The sequence below is a fragment of the Canis lupus genome, chromosome 3, assembly GCF_003254725.2.
Source record: "Canis lupus dingo isolate Sandy chromosome 3, ASM325472v2, whole genome shotgun sequence".
In the NCBI taxonomy this organism is placed as follows: Eukaryota; Metazoa; Chordata; class Mammalia; order Carnivora; family Canidae; genus Canis; species Canis lupus.
The window spans coordinates 17,739,579-17,745,578 of NC_064245.1; the positions used below are offsets into that span (position 1 = coordinate 17,739,579).

The 6,000-nt window shown below is 43.1% G+C and overlaps 1 long non-coding RNA gene across 1 annotated transcript in view; it reads right to left on the reverse strand.

Annotated features, from left to right (window-relative positions):
• Positions 1 to 703, reverse strand: part of LOC125754837 (uncharacterized) — a 32,859-nt gene extending 32,156 nt beyond the window's left edge. Inside the window, exon 1 of the long non-coding RNA XR_007409719.1 lies at positions 319 to 703. This is a non-coding gene — a long non-coding RNA (uncharacterized LOC125754837). The remainder of the gene's footprint in view (positions 1 to 318) is intronic.
• Between the last annotated feature and the right edge of the window lie 5,297 nt (positions 704 to 6,000).

Sequence of the window (6,000 nt, forward strand, 5' to 3'; positions counted from 1 at the left end):
GGGCGCGATCCTGGAGACCTGGGATCGAATCCCACGTCGGGCTCCCGGTGCATGGAGCCTGCTTCTCCCTCTGCCTGTGTCTCTGCCTCTCTCTCTCTCTCTCCCCGTGTGACTATCATGAATAAATAAAAATAAAAAAAAAAAAGTAAGGATTTTTGATGAGAGGGTAGGCTCTTAATTTTTATAAGAATTAGAATCCATTCTAAGGCCTGAGGATACATGAAGACCATAAGCCCTATGTTCATCAGCTTTGTTTGAAGTGTTAGTACTCTACATGAGCAGATCCCAAGAGAAAACTCTTCTTTAGAATCACTTAACCAGGGCAGCCCGGGTGGCTCAGTGGATTAGCGCCGCCTTCAGCCCAGGGCCATATCCTGGATATTCGGGATTGAGTCCCACGTTGGGCTCCCTGCGTGGAGCCTGCTTCTCCCTCAGCCTGTATCTCTGCCTCTCTCTCTCTCCCTGTGTATCTGTCATGAATAAATAAATAAAACCTTAAAAAAAAAAAAAAAAAGAATCACTTAACCATTTACTATTTTTGTTTTCTTTTGTTTTTGTTTGTTTTATTCGGGGCTATGCCTTTGACTACACCTGGAGATTCTTTGGATAAGTCCAAATCACACTAGACTTCCCATATTTTGAATTTCTTTATAAGAACCACTGTTATTTAACCGTTTCATCTATTAACCATTTTTCCCTTGGCTCTCACATAATCCTCTTTGAAATTCACTTACACTTTTTTGGTGTTTCCCACAATTTCCAGCCCACTGCTTTGTATGTATAGTCAATAGCACATAAGGCATTTAACTGCAAGCATTTAACTGAGTTTTCCTACCCATTAGTCCAAGCCTAAGCTTTACTACTACTCGAATGTGGTCAGACTACGACAAGGTACAGTGCCTGAATACCAATTCATGAGGCAGCAGGAAGATGGTCTATAGTAGTCAGGATCATCAGCACTGCTAGGTACAATGCACAGACTCCAAAAATCCCAGTGGCTTAATATAACAAAGATGTATATTTCTCCCTTGCACTCTGGTCTGATACATATCTAGCAGTTTCTACCATCTTGTCATTATACAATTGTACATGCCTCCAACAAGGAAGGTGACAGAGAATCAGATGGGTGGGGCATCCTAAGGAGCCAGGCCTGGAAGTGACCAAGTGCCTCTGCCCTCATCCTATGTCCACAGCTAATTACATGGCCCAGATGTGTCAGGGAGGCTGGGGAATGTGAAAAGTATATAGACATTTGTTAAGCACTATCGTCTCTGGTCATCTAGTCTGTTGGGTTTTTTTTTTTTAAGATTTTATTTATTCATTTGAGAGAGAAAGAGAGAGAGAGAGCACACAAGCAGGGGGAGAGGCAGAGGCAGAGGGAGAAACAGACCCCTGGCTGAGCTGGGAGTCCATCATGGGGCTCGATCATCATCTGAGCCACCCAGGCATTGGTCATCTTTCTTTTTAGAATAAAATTGAGAAAAACTTTAGCACCTTTCTCATTGTCATTCCTTTAAGGCTGAGAAGCATTCAGAAAATTCTCTTGCCATCTCAGTGCGTTCCCTGAGCAGCTGTGTGGGAAGTAACAGAGGCACAGTAATGTGGGGATACAATCACAAGTTCATGACAGTGTAGATTCCAACTGAGGCCTTACATTTTAGGGCTCCTTCAGGTTGTGTTGTGATTTCACTAGGATAGCAAAGGCTTGGAATAGAATCCTCTTTTCAGGCTACTTGTCAGCTTCTCACGTATCCCAGATCATAACTGCCAGGTTCAGTTGCCACTGAATGTATGCTGCAGGTTTGATAATCTCTCACTCTAGAGGTCAAAGGAGCTGCTTTGACTCAGCCCTGGGAAAGCAGTAATTAAACACTGGTTGTGATTCACTTAATATGGCAGGGGTAGGGTGCTTTTCTTCAGTGACCCAGGGTGAGAACAAACCAGACAGGTTCAAACATCCAACCAAAAAATCTTTTTTTTTTCCAGGCCTCTGCATTCCTCAGAAGGAAAAACAGACATTGAATGCACTGCTGTGAAACAGGTATCCTAGGAATAGCCTAGAATAGCAATTTATCTATGCCTCACTGCAGCCTATTCCCCAATGTATGTATGGTGAGAAAACTGAACAAGACAAATCAGCCTACCTGCAATTTTGCTTCATGGGGAAATTTAAATAATTTAAAGTTAACTGATTGGATTTTCAGTTTAATTGACACCCACTCTGTTACACAGCCCAGCACAGCTGGCATCTTCCTGTGCACTCTCCCAAAAGTAATCATTGTCATAGTGCTACCTTTCATTCACTGCGGGTATCTCTGAGGAGCTCCAGCACCAGAACTCTGTTTGATGGGTAGAAATACAGCCCTTTAATGTACTCAGTGCAGTGAGAAACAATCTCAACATAACCATGATGATGGGTGACTATTTCAGGACACTGTGCTATGGCTGCAATGGCCTATCATAGGCTACTACTCATCAATAGATTTTTCTGGCTCGGAGTGATCTAATAAATAGTGGTAGATGGAGTTGTGAGTGCCCTTGGAGAACTGTCTAATCCCACAACCTGTGGAAATGCTCTCTGTACATTGATGGCTCGGCCTTTCTCAGAGACAGAAAATGAACATGACAGGGAAACTGACAGAAGGGAAACAAGCTGCAGAATTTAGAAGCTGTCCTCCTGTTCAAGAGCTGAATTATAGTCCAAGCCAGAGTAATTCCTTGCTCTTGCCAGGCAAACTCACTACTTTTGTTCACAGTGGAAATCAGAACCCTGCCCAGATTAGCTAACTCGGTAAGGGACAGGCCGTACCAGCCTCCACAAATCATTTTTTGCTTTCTCACTCTATCAGTCTGCTCAGGTTGCCATAACAAATACCATATAGACCGGTCAGTTTAGAGCATGCATTTATTTTGTCACTAGAATTACCTGTCACATGAATCATTTTGTTCTAGAGGCTGGAGGTCTGAGATCAAGGTGCCGGTACAATCAGGTTTTTGGTGAGGATCCTCTTCCTGGCTTGCAGATGGCTGCCTTCAGGCTGTGTCCTCATATATGAGAGACAACGAGCAAGCTCTCTGGTGTTGATTCTCATAAGGGTATCAAATCTTACCTCATCTAAGTGCCCCACCTCATGATCTCATCTCAGCCTAATTACTCCACAAACTCCCATCTCCAAAGAGCATCACATTGGGAGTTAGGGCTTCAACGGGAATTTTGGTAAGATATAATTTAGCCTATAGCACTAATATATGAATAGGAGGATTCTACTAGTTTCTTGATGGATCTCCCTGTTCCTCACTAGATCCTATGATCTATTCTCAACAGAAGCTTTTGAAAAATAGAAATCGGGGCAGCCCAGGTAGCTCAGCGCTACTTCAACCCAGGGCGTGATCCTGGAGTCCTGGGATAGAGTCCCACGTTGGGCTCCCTGCATGGAGCCTGCTGCCCCCTCTGCCTGTGTCTCTGCCTGTCTCTGTGTCTCTCATGAATAAATGAAATCTTTAAAAAAATGAAAAATAGAAATCATATAATGTCCTTCCCTGTTCAAAATCCTCTAATGACCTCCCGTCACACTGAAACTATTCCATGGACTCTCCATTATGATTCAGACCCCTCTCTTCTAGTTCCTTCTTTGTTGACTTCACTCCTGCCATACCAAGTCTCTCACTTTTCCTCAAGCACATCATGTTCATTTCTCCTTCAGGAACTTTGCAATTGCTGTGTCATTGGTCAGGAGCATGCTGTTTCCAGATCTTTGAATGGCTTGTTCTCAGTCTTCATTTTCACCTCCTCAGATGTCACCTTGAGGCACTCCACTTTCTTTGATTCTCTTGAACTGTATGTATGTTCTGGTTAATTTAAGTACCATATCTTCAAAGGATTTCATTTATGAAAGTTCACCTTGTTTCTCTTTATAGTCTCAGTAATTAGAGCAGTGCCTGGCACATAGTAGGCAGTAAATTAGCACTTATCATAAAAAATAGGGGATCCCTGGGTGGCTCAGTGGTTTAGCTCCTGCCTTTGGCCCAGGGCATGATCCTGGAGTCCCGGGATTGAGTCCCACCTCCAGCTCCCCGCATGGAGCCTGCTTCTCCCTCTGCCTCTCTGTCTCTCATGAAAAAATAAAATCTTTAAAAAATAAAATGACACAGATGCCAACAACTTCCACATATATATTGTCATCCTAATGGTCTCTTTTGATTTCTAGCCCCCTATACCTAACTGCCTCCTTGGTGTCCTACCTTGACAATTTCATAGACATCCTAACTGCCTCCTTGGTGTCCTACCTTGACAATTTCATAGACATCTCAAATTAAGTTTTCAAAATTGATTAATCTACTCCTTGAAACCTAGGTCATCTCCCATGTTCCTCTTCACATAGTGATTCCAGCAAAAACTGGGAGTCATCTTTAGTTTTTCCCTCCTCTCCTCTCTATATCCAGTCAATAACCTGACCATCTCTTTGCTCCATCTCTACCGCTGCCCCTCTTGTTCAAAATGCCACCATTTCTTGCTAGGAGCACAGCAATGGTCTTTCCACGTTCATTCTTGGCACCTCCTCCACTTGTGTATTTTCTAAGCAAAGCCAGAGTGATTTGGGGTATTTTTTTTTAAGATTTTATTTATTTATTCATCAGACACACAGAGAGACAGAGAGGCAGAGACACAGGCAGAGGGAGAAGCAGCCTCCTTGCAGGGAGCCCGATGTGGGACTCGATCCTGGGTCTCCAGGATCATGCCCTGGGCTGAAGGCAGCACTAAACTGCTGAGCCACCCGGGCTGCCCTGGGTATTTATTTTAATGGTAACAGCTAGGGGTGCCTGGGTGGCTCAGTCAGTTGAGCATCCAACTTTTCATTTTGGCTCAGGTCATGATCTCGGGGTTGTGAGATTGAGCTCCACTGGACATAAAGCCTATTTGAGATGTTCCCTCTCCCTCTGCCCCACCCCACTCCCAATCAAGCACATCTTCTCTATCTAAAACAAAACAAAAACCCCAGCAAGTTAATATGCTACCATGTGCTACTCTGTTGGCACTTGAAGACAAAACAAACCTTTTAGTCTTCCTGAAGGTCCAAAATGCGAATCTGTTCACATTACTACTTTCTATAATAAAAAAAACCTTAAAAATCTGTTCTCATTAACCTCAGAATAAAAGCCAGTGTCCTAACCTGGCCACAAGGTGTGTGATACGGCCGGGTCTACTTCTTCCTCTCTCAGTTCTGACTGCAATGGCCTCACTTCCCTCTGAAGCGGCCCCCTGCTTCTCCCCTTCAATGTTTACACACCATCTTCCCTGCCTGGAAAGCTGTTTCTTCCACTCTCGTCCCAAGTAATTTCTGCTTCTTCCAGGCCTCAACTGAAATGTGGCCCCTCAGTGATGCCTCCTGTGAAAACCGAATCAAAATGGAGTCCCTCCTGTCAAATTCTCTTCATAGCACCTACATCTGGTTTTAACATAATTGGTAATTAGATTTATCTTTAACAGCCCAATGGCTGCTTCTGCCATTAGACTGGAAACTCTGGGAATTCAAAAGTCATGGTATGTTTTTTGAACTGCCACATCTTCAAAGGCTGAGCTGAGGACCAGGTACATAGTGAGCATTCGGGAAGTATTTATTACTATAACCAAAAGAAGCAGAACACTCTCCCTCACCCCAAAAAGTACCCAAGACCTTTTATCTCTGGCCTCATGAGTGGCCTAAAACAAAATGCATCAACAGGTTACTATACTATATGGCATGCCAAGTGACTGAGAAAAGGAAGTAGTGCCTTAACCATGGCTTTCACTGCAATTGTTTAGTTTTCTGTTCAAGAACAAAAGTTTTCTGTAAATAGTATGAAAGAATTATGTTTTCTGGTAAGCAACTTGCTTACATTTGGTAATTATCTGTCTTCAATTGTTTATTGTTAAGGCATACTTTTAAATCTATTTTTTTATAATCAACTGCCAATTTACTAATCGAAGTGTTGGGATTTCATTATCAAAATGAAATTCTG